At 37.4% G+C, this 14,470-nt stretch overlaps 1 protein-coding gene across 2 annotated transcripts in view; it reads left to right on the top strand.

Moving 5' to 3' along the window:
- LOC307168033 (snake venom 5'-nucleotidase-like) overlaps window positions 1-14,470 on the top strand; it is a 475,297-nt gene that overhangs the window by 88,663 nt on the left and 372,164 nt on the right. The window lies entirely within an intron of this gene.

Genomic DNA, 14,470 nt, shown 5'->3' with positions numbered 1-14,470 from the left:
AGAGAGAGAGAGAGAGAGAGAGAGAGAGAGAGGTGATCGACAGTGCTCGAACACACAGTTTATTCCTCTTTCGTGTGTACTTGCACTTGAACGGACACTTACACACAAAATTATGTAAAAATAGCCTAATGTAAAGTATTCTCTCAGTTATGTCATAAGTGAACAGTTGAGAAAGAAACCGGATGTGTGTCAGTATATTCGGTCCGTGCATTCGGTCTTAAAGTGACAGCAGCCGAATATTCCTGTCTGTCATTAATGTTAATGAAATAAAAAAAAATACAGCTTTAACAAAGATGAATCTATATTTACCACCTAACTTTAAGATCCTGCCTGTCAGACTCTCGCCTCTCATCTCTGATGCACATTCACTTGTCTAAGATGACAACAGAGACTTTTGACTCAAAGCCAACTGTTGACTTGTGGATGCAAACAGCAAATCACAGGCTTTACCAGGGAGACAGAAGCAGGCCTACATCATCATCCACCATGTTCGAGAGAAAAGAAGAGAGTGAGGAGAGCGGACAGGAGGAAAGTGATGAGGACAGCTTGTAGGATAAGCAAGGGCGTAGATTTGGTTTGAACATTGGGGGGGTTGAAGTTTGGGTCTGCATATTTTTCATGTGATCATGGTATAAATATTGGGGGGGTTGTAATGCATAGATTTAAATATTGGGGGGGGGGGGGGTTATCGCCCCCCCCAACCCCCCACAAATTACGCTCCTGAGGATAAGTGTGACCTTTATTTATATAGCACTGTATACAACACAGATTGTTTCAAAGCAGCTTTAGAGTGAAGACAGGAAAATGATGCATTTCGGCTGTTGTTCAGCTGAAGTCAGTTCAGTGTTGATTCAATTCCATCATAAAGATCATCAATTAATAATTTAGTGCATTTAATCTATAAAGCAGTTCTGCAGAAAAACAGTGATGTCTTCGTCCAGCTCAGTTCAGTTCTTATACAACAGCGTCAATACAGTCAGATCAATAATAAGTGTTTTTCTGGCCAACAAAGAAACACGGTGTTATTATGATTCAGAATGCATCACAAGTCAGAAATCAGATTGTGGATCGGTAGCATTCAAATATTTATCCAGTTTCTTTTGCTTGAAGATGGGATTCATTACGCCGGTATGGAGATGAAGCTGGTCATAGGTCTGTGTGGAGGACTGTGTACCTAATGGCTTTAATGAGGGAAAGAAAAACAATCCCATGATGCAATGCAAATTATATTATTACAAATAAAAAATGATAGAGTAATATAAACCTATTGATTTAAAGTTGTTAATTTATACATAGAAGCAATATATTTAGCATTTATATTATTACACTTTATGCATACAAACGTTTAAGTAGTTTGAGAGAAAACTAAAGAGTTCTTTTGGTGTGATTTACTTGTCACAATTCTCTGACTGGTGGATATTTCTCTGCAGAATGTAGTCTTTCACCAGGAAGTCTGCAGTTGAACACTATTTTGTGCGAGATTTCCTGTGTTCACAGTCGAGACTCTGGTTGAAAATCTGTTCGTGTGTGGTGTGCTGTCTTTGTCACATCATGGCACACCATGTACACTATAGGAGCAAAACGCTTAAATCTAGGATTTTTTGTCCTCATGTTTGTGGTCTATCACATTTTGAAAATCTTATAAGATATAAAAAATATTTTGGTGTGTACCCAGCATAACTGAAGCCCAACATACTTAGTACCACAGTCCAACACAGCTTGTGGATTTTGCCTTGGTGGCAACTGTGGGTCTTTTTCTGGATATATAAATGCAATACTGCAGGTGTGGAATCTGCCATGCATGACTCGGCCATTTTCTCCCTAAACAAGTATATAGCCGTCCATTCCAGGTTACTACCTTTGGAGAAGAGCTGTCCTTCTGGTACTGACAGATTATCCAATATAATGACGTCTTCAGAGACAAACCCCATTGGGCCACCATTACAGAACACGAAATCCCCCCCCCCCCCCCCCCCAAGGTATCATTTGACACTGACCCTACGGCAACCAGAGGCTTACAGATAAAGCACTGAAATCTCCTAGTTTAATGGCTACACCTTGCCCCTGAACTCATGAATCAATTTCTTTTGTCTTAACTAAAGGTTATTTTAAAGTACTGGATAACAGATCCTGCCATTTACAAAGCATATCCGTAACCTTTCAATGGGTGTGACTGTAAGACCCCGTCAGCAGGAGCCGGTTGGCTACACCGTCATCCGCCCTGAAAGCTGGGGCGCCAACCGCATTTACAGTAGTGTGACTAGAAGGTGCTAGATGAATTCTGAAGGGTTAGACTGACTGCCAAACATAACAAACGCCACCATTTGGATGGCTAAATTCTCCATCTTGCAGGCCGGTGCTGTGACAATTGCCTAGAAATCAAATCTCCATCAACTATTATACTATATATGAAGAGTTCAGATGCAAAAGCCTCTAAGTGCCATCTGAAATTTTCTTCTAGAATGATAATTTTTATCAAGCTCGTATATTTAAGTTCAGTAATTTCACTTAAATGGCAATGAAGATTACCTATTCATTGTCATTTAAGTGAAATTATAAAAATGAATGGTCATATAACTTATTTGATGATGTGACATACATCATGATCAGTGATTTTGTAGGGGCTGTAATTAGACACTAAAGAGATTAAACCAATTTTTTTTTTTTTTTTTTGAGCCAATGGGATTCGCTTGGGATCCTAATCTAGAGGGAGGACCCGATTTCTCACAACACTGGTTTGGAGTGCTAGATGTTGGAGAACACAGCACAACACCATGATCTGGCATGATCACTGGAATACTCTGATCCAGGCGCCTCAATATGCAATTTAAAAGGCTATAAGTGCACTTGACTTCAATGCACGTCTGGATAAATATCAGTTTATAGTACTGCTTTCCATCATTTGATCATCAGATTATGCCTGGTTAAAATTGATTACAGTCAGTAAGAAGCCGGATGTTGCGCTGAAATACCTCACATTTGAAAGTGGCATGATTTATTGAATGCCACCTAGGACTCTTCAAAGTTCGCTTGGGTTGTTGTGACCAAGAGGCATAATAAAACCACAGGTATAAATAAAATTAGAAGCTCTCAGGAAAGTTCTCCAACACTAAACAAAAAAATCCCACCCCCTCACAAACCCGACAAGCACAGCCAGAGACGTCTCATTCTGCTGCTACAACAGTGCAGTTATATTCTATGAGTGGGTAACAGCTTCACCAATCTAATGGTGACTCACAGATCCCTGCTGTTCGGGCCTCTCTGGACGCACATCCTGTTTTATGGAGGATCCTACTCACCCTACTCACTATCCTACTCATCCCTTCGTTCATTTGTTCTTGTGATCACAGAGCTACAGAACTGAAAGTTAAAATCTTTGTGAGAGCGCAAAGGGATTACTTGTTATGAGTTATGGCTCCCCGTCGCTCTTTATAAAACCTTCTGATCATATATTTTTCTATGTGAGCAGGTAAAAATAGCATTCTGATCCTGAATTCCACTATATATGGAAGCTTTTTTCTGCCACAGAATACATTGGCATTTCGATTCAGACTTTTTTTCCCTCGCAGTTGTCACTAAAAAGTCAGATTTGCAAGTTATGATCTCGAAATTGTGAAATATAAAATTGCAGTTGCAAGAAAAATAGCATGCGAGAGTTTATATCTTACATATATCTTGACGTTATTTCTTACAATTCTGAGATCATAACTCACAAATCTGAATTGTGAGATATAGGGCCCTGTTTTAATGACTTAAAGCTCCAATATGTAAAAAAAATTCACCACAAGAGGGCGCAGTTTCCAACAATAACAAAGGCGAAGCTTGATGACGCTATGAAGGAGGTGACGATGGGAGATGTCGTTTTTAATGCGTTTTCACCATCTAGCGATGTACCTAAATGGAATTAATGAATCATGATCACGGATGAGGTAATTTATTCGTTTTTGTATTACCTGTATGTCTGATCGTATTATTTTATGTCATCATAATTAACTGCAAGGAACGTGAAATGTTATGCTATATTATCCCGTTACAACTTACAGCTATTTGTCATTAATTCATATCTATTAAAATCATCTTTACTGTAACTATTACGTTACTTGTACAATAAAAAAAAAAATTGATTTGCTTACCTGTCTATCAATACACTCGCGAGAGCAGAGTCTCTGTCAAGTCCAAGACTGTCGCGCAGCTCTCTCCATCTCGAAAACGCCTGGCCGATATTTATCCGGGTTTTATTCCTCCGTTTGTCACACAGTCCGCGTGTATCAGAATATGGACGCTTTCGTTTTGTTGGCACTTCAATACTCGCCAAAGAGTAATCGTGATCCATAACAGCTATAACCATACAGTCTATGGCTATAACGCTATAACCACCACTTCCGCATTTGACCATGTGATATTCCGGTGTGGTAGAATATCACAGGGTCCACACCGGAAAAAAAGGATAGTGCGGACATTGCGTCACTGAGAGGCGACATTTCTTTTCCGGGACGGACAGTTATTTAAAATCGGAATTTCTCTGAAATAAAAAATCTTTGGAGACTTTTGAGAGATATTGTAAGTACACAACTGGAGGAAATATATCACACTGTGCAAGTTATTTTCGGAAATTTTATTACAAAATTGTTACATATTGGAGCTTTAAGCGTGTGGTCTAAAGCACACGGTGCAAGTGCACTTAGAGCGTGTCCGAATCCACTATTGCTAGTTTAACTACGGGAAAAATGGTCGGCGCACCCGGCACAAACTAGCAAAAAACACTTGTGTTGCACTTGCCGGGTTTATGATAGGGTGAGTTATAAAGTCTGCAATGTGAGCTTCCATAGTAATAGGGGTCACAGCAGACGACCATGATCTGGCATGCTTTACTGGAACTGAACTGCATTGCTCCATCACTGCAGTGCAGACTCATGAATCGATCGACTCTTTGAAATGCTGAAAGTGCATTTGACTAGATGGAAAATCTTATATGTCTGGTTATAACACACCTTATTTTTTGATCATCAGATTGTGCCTGGCTGAATTGAATTGTGAGTGGCTAGTCATTAAAGCGCACTCCTTTGGGACTACCATGGGATCCACAGGACCCGACGCACACGGCACACGGAAATATCTCCCTGGCACACGGAAATATGAGCACATTACCCCCGTCTTGCTCTCTCTGCATTGGTTGAAGAAATTCATTCATGTGAAGATTACATTTTCATGTGTTTTAGAATAGAGTTTAAGATTTTACTCTTTGTTTTTAAGGTTTTAAATGAGATGGCACACATTTATTTATCTGAACTTGTGACTGTTAACATCTGCTAGAAGTTTAAGGTCATCAAATTAAAAATGTGGGACAAGTTTAGAACTGATGATTGCTGATAGGATTGAAGATAGTCCTGGTATAGGACTCTCACAACATATAAATATTCACTCAAATGTAATAAATGTATTGTGTACAGACACAGGGTTGAATATTCTCAATGTTTTTCTATTGTAAGTGGCAGCGAGGGAAAACATCTTCCTTTTGCCTACTGCAGCAAATGCAACAAGTTTCAGGTCTGAGGTAATGTGTGTGTGTGGGCAAAATGGAAAACTAGCCTGTGGCACCGGAGCAACACAGAATCTTGCGGGAAAGGGACTGAAGATCCATGTAGAGGATTCTGTGGGTGGGACCAGGACAAAATATGATAAAAATTCCATTCTGCAATCAAATCCAGTTCAATTCCAATCTATGTCGCACACGAAGTGGTCCAAATGTTAAGTGTATTGGCTCCATAGTTTTGGTGGTGCATCTGTATAGTGGGATTGGAAGGGCTCGTCCCTGTAGTCCTATATTCAAAAAAGCATTGATATTTTGAGAGTTGAGCTGGAGAGCATGATCAATAAGTGAAGACTATGAAGTCCTGAGATGCTTTTATATGTCCCATCTCATCTGGCATTATAAAAGGCTGAGTGCTCAAAGGGAATGTGCCAAAGCTTAAATTGCAGGAGTGCCAATGAGCAAAATGTTCTTTCACATAAGAACATTCTTATGAGAATATGTTTACCTCACAGCAAGGTTATAATTCCTCGCATTCAATCAGAGTAACGCATTGTCTCTTTTGTTCATCGTTGCCTTGACTATCGTAGATGGTCTTCTTTTGTCTGCGCCTGGCTTGTGAGCGTTTCCTCGCCCGACAAAGAAAACCTGCAGCAGGAATCATCTAAACTGCCGATGATTACCAGAGCAGATGCAATATGTGCTCAGACGAGGAGTGTGATTAGTTGTGTATGGAGAAAAAAGTCCTATCTTAGCCCATCTGCCTCCCAGAAGACAATGTTCTCACCTACTGCGCTGCAATTCTGTCCAACTCTGTGCATATGACTCTTCAAAACCCATTTATCTCGCTCTCTTAATGGAAAATACATAAACGCCATGACAATAATCATCACATACTTGCTGTCATGGCAACAAGGCTGTTATTAATGAGATGATGTTCCTTCATCTTCGTACCAAATGTCTGGGAATGAGATGGGAACTGTGTTCTTTGATGCAGTGAAATTGGCCGTCTCAATCTCATAAGGATGTGAAGATGCTTTACAAATCCCTTAATCACACACACGCAGACATTACTGACAAATAATAACACACCTGTTGGCATATTCACTCTCTCCCTCTCTCACCCACACACATGACGAATGATTGAAGGTTTGTTGAGGATTGCAGTTTTGCCTTAGAGCAGGGGTTGTCCTGTCCTCTCGCCCAGCTCCTAACATTAAAATGCAGAATCTGTATAATAGCGTTCATTAGTAACATAAAAACTACAGGATGTACCTAATTAAAATACACCTTGAAGCAAGATATATGTCAGAATTCAGAGTGCAGAATGTAAATCTGCGCCCCCCAGTTGAAACCCTGGCTTTATTCTGTTGTAAATAAAACACAGATTACTGGAGTATGTTTTTTCATGTTATATTCAATGTGTTACAGGCTGTTTCTTTGTCATTTGTGTGAGTGAAAGTTGATTTAAAGCCCTTTTCTTTCAGTGAAGGAGCTGTGCTAAGACATCCAGACAAAACGTCATTCTCTTCCTCCATGGAATAAAGTGGATGTAGAAAAGACAAGTGAGAACTTGAGATTGGCACTTTCACAGGAATGTGTTCAGTGGACCCATCCATCACATCCATCACGTCTCTGGTGAGACGGGCCATAAACACCTGCTCCGGACTCTTCTCCAGCGAATGATAGGAAACCATATGGAAAAGCTAATTGAGGGCAATATTATATGTGTTTTGCAGTCTTGTAGATGATAGTCACATCACATGCTAAATCATGACTATGAGACTAACCTTTTTTATTATCATTTGCAGATTTCGTTTTTTAACTAAATAAAAGACGTTGTTGTTGTTTTTAATGTTACACACAAAATGTCCCTAAACCCTGATTGATATCACATTAAGGCACACCTCCATTTTCACCACATCTCAGAGGAATAGTTTATTGTTCAGATGGTGTGATTATATTGTTCAAGACATTGATTTCATTTCAAACTCTAGCCCTTGTGTTAGGTTAAAAATCTGAGTAAGATCATTATGGTTTGAGTCAATTTGACTGTCACGGTTTAGTTTGAGTTTCATTCATTTTTTGTTTGTTTCTCTTCACTTTCCTGTTTCCTTTGTTCTAGTTTCCCAGCGTATTCCCGGATATATTCGTTTAATCATCACAGCTGTACATTATTGAGTTTATTATCTTGATCTTGTGTATTTATACTGAACAAAATTAAAAACGCAACACTTTTGTTTTTGCCCCCATTTTTCATGAGCTGAACTCAAAGATCTAAGACTTTTTCTACTGTATGTACACAAAAGGCCTATTTCTCTCAAATATTGTTCACAAATCTGTCTAAATCTGTGTTAGTGAGCACTTCTCCTTTGCTGAGATAATCCATGCACCTCACAGGTGTGGCATATCAAGATGCTGATTAGATGATTATTGCACAGGTGTGCCTTAGGCTAGCCACAATAAAAGGCCACTCTAAAATGTTGTTTGCTCTAGTTCAATAAACCTTGTTTTTATTTTGAACCACTTAATCTGCCTTCCTCTTCACCATTGGACTTGAATTGTGACATTGATCTTAATTGGATTATGTACAATTCACCAAAAACACACTATGAAAAACAATCAAAGCAGGTAAAAAAAAAGAGCTAAATAACATGAACATGTATTACACATTACAAAATCAAAAATTAATAAACATGAAAACATGATTTATAGTTGTATTTAACGACTTATTTTTTATATTTATATACAGGGTATATCTATCTATATATATATATATATAGAAAAGCACTTCTATGTGTTTTCCTGAAGCTCAAAACAGGATTGTGGGTTTGAGTCCCAACAAACTGACCATGCATGAACTGAAATAAATGAAAAAAAAAAAAAAATGTATGGATATTCCACAAGACATCAGTGTCAACACTTCACGGGCATGTTCATGACTCTCTATGAGAAAAAGTTTCAACAAAAACATAATAGGTTAACCTCCATCTTCTCTACAGTATGTGATTTATTTCCTAAGGGATAGACCTTTTCAAATTTAAGTAAAGCCGGGTTCACACTACAACTTATATTAGTCCTTTACGATTGTTGCTTGTCACACTGTCTGAACATGATCCCAGCTGTAAGCCATGTCACACTGTACACTCTTAAAAATAAAGGTTTTTATTGGCATTGACGGTTCCATGAAGAACCTTTTAACATCCATGGAATCTTTCCATTAGTCAAAAGGTGCTTGATAGTGGGAAAAGGTTCCTTAGGTTATTAAAATGTTCTTCACAAAAAGAAAAAAAAAAAGGTTATTTTAAGGATGTTAAAGTCATTTCAACTTAAATTGCATTAAACTGACTTTAAAATGATTTGAATCTTGTACAACTTGAAAATAAACCATTGAAAATTGCATAACTTATTTTGATGAGTTAAAACAATGGAAAATCATATGTTGTCAGCTTTTGATCATATGATTTTATTTTTTACAGTGCACTTTGCTAACATCGAACATGTCAAACTAGTGATCAAAACTACAGATTTTGGCCTGCTGGGATCAGAGGAATCTTTTAAGATTCACGAAATCGTGGCTAAAATCACGCGGTGTGAACCCGACTTAAAGCATTGGTTACTGGTGACATACTGGTGTCTGCTGTATGTACAGTAAAAAAAGATTTTTGAGTGAATTAAATTCTAAAAAGGCATTATAGATGCTATCACTTTTAGCTTATATGTATATATGACATTATTGCATGTGTTGTACATATAAATGAATTGAATGCACTACAGTGACACACACCATTACACACATATGAATTTATGTTGTACCGTACCTAGGCAAATTATAGCACGCACGAATATCGATCGCACATGAATATTTCAAGGTGCACGGCTTCACAGCTTCACTCATTTCTCATGTGGACTTTTTTTCTCACCTCTCACAGCAGCAAGAACGTGTTCGTCCTTGAGGACAGTTTTGAAAGCACGGTTTATTAAAGTTCACAGTGACCGCAGAGCATCTGTTTCTCGACTCGCTGCACTTGTTTTTCATGATGAAGAATATCCTCTCCATGTAGCTTGGGGTCGTGATGGATGCGGAGAAGATCTGCTGCTTGAAGAAGTACTAGAAGTTCCTCGATCCGTCACACGCCGTCACCAGCATCCGTGGAACATACCAGTCAGTGTTAGAGCTCACACACAACTCATAAAGGTGTCTCACTGTCAATCTGTCGGCAAAATATCATTCTGCCCGGCCAAACAAAGTCACTGTTTGGATTTAAATGGGTAAGTGCTTAAGAGTGTATGACTGGATCATTATTGCAGTGATTATGATGTTATATGTTTGACATCAGTTCTTCTAACACTAATTGATGGAGTGTGTAGCTTTTCACTTCTTAAACAACCATGTATGAAACACATCCTGATCATATTCCAGGATGACAAAGTCAAGATTCATCCGGCTCAGATTGTGAAAGAATGGTTGTGAGGAGCTTGAAGATGAAGAGTCATTTTCACACATGAGTTGATGCTCCTCTGAGTCCAGATCTTAAACTCAGTGAAAGTCTTCAGATGTTCTGGAGGAGACTTTACAGAGAGCTGGACTCTTGCATTGACAACACAAGATCTTCACCAAAGATTGATGCACCTCTTGATGGACATTAATGTTGTGATGCTACTTCCATCAAGAAGTGCATTATTTTTGGTGAAGATCTTGTGTTGTCAATGCAAGAGTCCAGCTCTCTGTAAAGTACACTCCTCGTTGCTGAATAAAAGTAGTCAGAAATGCCAACATATTTTTAAATGTCAAAGGAGAAAGATGCGTTTGCAGCCAAATGGTGTAATTCTGGCATCTACCAGCAGGTTCTTACTGGCCCATGCCGAATATTCAAACACCTCGACGTTTACAACCTTAAAGAGTTGGCTAACATGTCTTTGGAGGTCATCAAAATGGCTGATTTTGCTAAACGGCACTTAAAGGAGAGATTTACTCAACAGGGCAAATTAGCGTAAGAGCGCGATTCCATGAAGAGATGTGAGTGGAAAGTTCAGCAAGTGAATCTACTGACGACACGCAAGTTGAAGAACACAGATCAAACAGAACAAAAATAACCCTGTTCATGCTTTTCAGAGCTCATTTTTCACTGTGTCTTCAGTAAATCCTGCCGGTAGTTTTTTAATGGTAAAAGAGGGTTTGCGCAGGCATAAGCTAAAGGCTTAAGCTAAACTACGGGCTGTTAGTAAATCTGGCCCTTAGTATCCTTAAATACAAACACATTTAAAGGGGACATATCATGCTAAATCCACTTTTTTTTAGCCCTTAAATGCATTTTGTTGTATATTTGGAGTGTTTAGAAGTACAGAAAAGTTGAAATTATTCTCTTCAGGTGCTTCGTTGATATCTTTATATTCTGTTTTGGCCTTATTTTTCAACCTGTTACGATTTTTCTGTTATCTATGACGTTTTGTGAACTATTACGTCACGGTATTTGCAGCGGAACTGCCAAATAAGGACATTGACTTCCAGCCCAACACTTCGAGCAATCCGCCATTTTTATTTCTCGCTGCAATTTAGTAGTCCAAGCTAAAAGATGCAGAAGTTACGAGAGGGTAAGTTCAAATGTTCGGTTGTTGGATGTAGTAACCCACACGCTTCATTACACCGTCTAATGTAGATGAACTGCCGCGCTTGTGACAGGGCGCATGTTTAACTGAAAGAACGAGCAGAGAGAGAGAGACCCGGTCGCGCGCACGGAGGAGCATCTTTAAGGATGTCAGATATGACCTGACACTGAGCGCATGAAACATTGACATCAGTGTTCGAGTGGAGATGTGAGGACTGAGACGTCTGTGACCTTGAGCTGCTCAGCCACAGTGCATGATGGGGTTTTTATTGGAGAGCTCAAGGCAAGCGTTCTCATCCACTGTAATACACCCGGAGACTCATAAGAGATGTGCATTATGCAGGCATTATTTTAGCAACATGCATAATGTGCTTAATATGCGGATTTTCTCAGAAGAAAAGCATCTAGCATATATATAGAACCGTGCAGAGGTTCCCATCATGGATCATTTTATGGATTTAGTTTTAGTTCATTTTTAATTTTAATTGCATTTTATGAATTAAGCTCATAATTCATCAATATTTATCACTAGAATTATTAAAATTTTTTATAATTAAACATGAGAGTGTTATGCAGTCATCTGAGGCATTTCTCCTTGCATAGATCCTTTTTGGCATAAAATGTTCTTTAAAATTGAATCCAGAAGAACCCATAGAGTTTTATATAGAACCACATTTAACCTTTTTGTATGTTAACCTTAACCTTCTAAGAGTGTATGTAATGTCTGGGTATCCCACAATGCAATGGGCTCAACTCAACCTTTCATTTTCAGCATTACAAATGAAAGCAATATTAGATGCAATTTAAACATCTCGGACTAATTATTTCAGTCTTTTTTTAAAAATAGTAATAATGCAAATGCTTCTTTTTATTTCAGATGATATGAAAGATTATTTTCAGATTATATAAAAACATCCTGCTTCTCGTTTGATAGCAGTGAATGATGACCTTTTCAAGAATGTCTCCTGTTGTGTTCAGTTGATAACACTTTATATTACAGTGTCCTTAACCCTATAGTAAGTCGCCTACATGTTGGTGATTAATATTACACTCAAAAAATGAATTTTTGCCTCTTGTTAAATTTAATTAATTAAAATAAGCAAAAGTAACACAATTGTTTAATATTTTGTCACAACTTAATTTAATTGTGTTCAATCAACCTAATATATTTAAAACCGAAGTTTACTTAATTTGTGTGAAAACTACATGAATCATTTTTGTTGACAACTAACTGGACAGTGGATCTGTAGTTCCCAGCATGCTTTGCAAGAGACTGCATTAGGAGGGTAAATTTAGGGATTAAAGTGTTATTTTTAGGGCTGTCAAGCGATTAATCGCATCCAAAATAAAAGTTTGTGTTTACATAATATATGTGTGTGTATGGAGTATAATTATTTTCTATATATAAATACACACACATGCATATATATTTAAGAAAAATGTGTTATTTATATATAAAATATTTATATATAATATAAATTATATATAATATAAATATATATACACAACATGCAAATATTTCTTAAATATATACATGCATGTGTGTGTATTTATATATAGAAAATAATTATACACCGTACACACACATATATTATGTAAAAACAAACTTTTATTTTGGATGCGATTAATCGTTTGACAGCCCTAGTTATTTTATGTGTTTTTCTGTAAATGGAAAGATGTTGTTAGTTAATGTTAGTGTTTAATATTCACTAATGTTAGAAACTTAGAGGACTTTATGCAGAAGAGTGGCGACTGTGTTTAGTTCAGGGCTGTGAGCCTCTGTATACACTATACATGCTTTAAACCTCTTTCACAGACCTGCATAGGCCTAAGTAATATTCAATGTTACTCTGTAAAAAGTGGTTTTAATTAAACTGGACACTAGTAGCTCCTATCATTAGAAATAACTGTCGAGTCAAATTAAACAAAATTATAATGTTGGCGATTTTAGGCAGGACAAAAATTAAATGAAGTCAACCTGACAAAACTTTATCTAGCAGGAATGACTAAATGAATTTAAGTTCATACAACAAGATTACAACAAATCATTTCAAACAAATTAGATTTTGTTGGAAAAAGTTTTCCTTAATTTAATTAAGTTCGTTTAACAGCTTATTGTATAATTACACTGTAACAAGAACACCTTAAAGTGTAACCGAAAGCTTCTTCTGTTTGGAAGGACTTCTTTTCTGCACTTGGATTCACATGAACATCAAGAGTCATCCATGACAATCATTGTCACACAACATTTCACAAACATCTCATGCAGTTTCAACAGCAAACGACACTTTCTCAACCATCTTCAAACATCTCATTTGCAGTTAGCCAGTGTTGTGTTCAACACTTTTCAACGCCTGCTTTAAATTTAAATTGTTCTGACTCATACTTTCGAGAAAATAAACTACACGTCACAGGCAAACTCCTCTTTGAGAGCCATGCCCGCGAGCGCCGGTTTCGCCGTCCTCTTGTTCGGCTGCTATCATGCGAACTCACTGACTGCATCTATTCCTCCATTCTTCAGCTGATGTTGTGGTGGGAGTTTGCTGTGAGTCTTTGAAAGTCGCGACCTCGGGCTACTGAACATGTATTTGCACTTGAATGAAAGAAGCACACATGGACATTGTTCAGAACTTAACCAGACTTGAATATTTACCAGAAACATGTCTTTGGATCCAGATTTGTCAAACATGAACCCCTTTATTTGTGTTTTATTTATTTTTTGCAATCCATAATTATGGTAACACTTTATTTTACAGTCTCCTTGTTACATATGTTACATGTACTTACCATAGCAATAACAGTAAATTATGCATAATTACATGTAACTAAACCTAAACCAAATCCTAATCCTACCCTAACCCTATAGTAAGTACATGTAGTTAATCAATATTACTCAGTACTTAAATATAGCCTATAATTACACTGTAACAATGACACCTTAAAATAAAGTGTAACCCTAATTATTTATTGAAACTAATATAAATAAAATATGATCACTTCTGAAAGACAGATTGTTTTATCTGTTTTAATTATATGGTTTAATGAGGAAAAATGTATGTTTTGCATTATCAATGGCATTCTGACGGTATCAGCTTAAATCTGCTGATTTATGTTCTTCATTTTTCAAAGCCAGGATTTGTCACGTGACTGAAGGTCAAGTTTATTAAAAAGTGATTCTCCTCATATCACAGAGTTGCATCTATTGTTATTATTGCATTAAAGGACTGCAATAATTATTGTCAAAATTGTAGTTTTTCAACAGCGGCCTAAAATAATGGCTAAATAGATATTTGGCTATTGGGTCATAATAACAGTAACATTTCATGTTACA

The sequence above is a fragment of the Squalius cephalus genome (genome assembly GCF_949319135.1).
Source record: "Squalius cephalus genome assembly, chromosome: 12".
In the NCBI taxonomy this organism is placed as follows: Eukaryota; Metazoa; Chordata; class Actinopteri; order Cypriniformes; family Leuciscidae; genus Squalius; species Squalius cephalus.
Note: the sequence above shows the minus strand (reverse complement) of the source record. Positions and strands in the feature narration are given on the sequence as shown.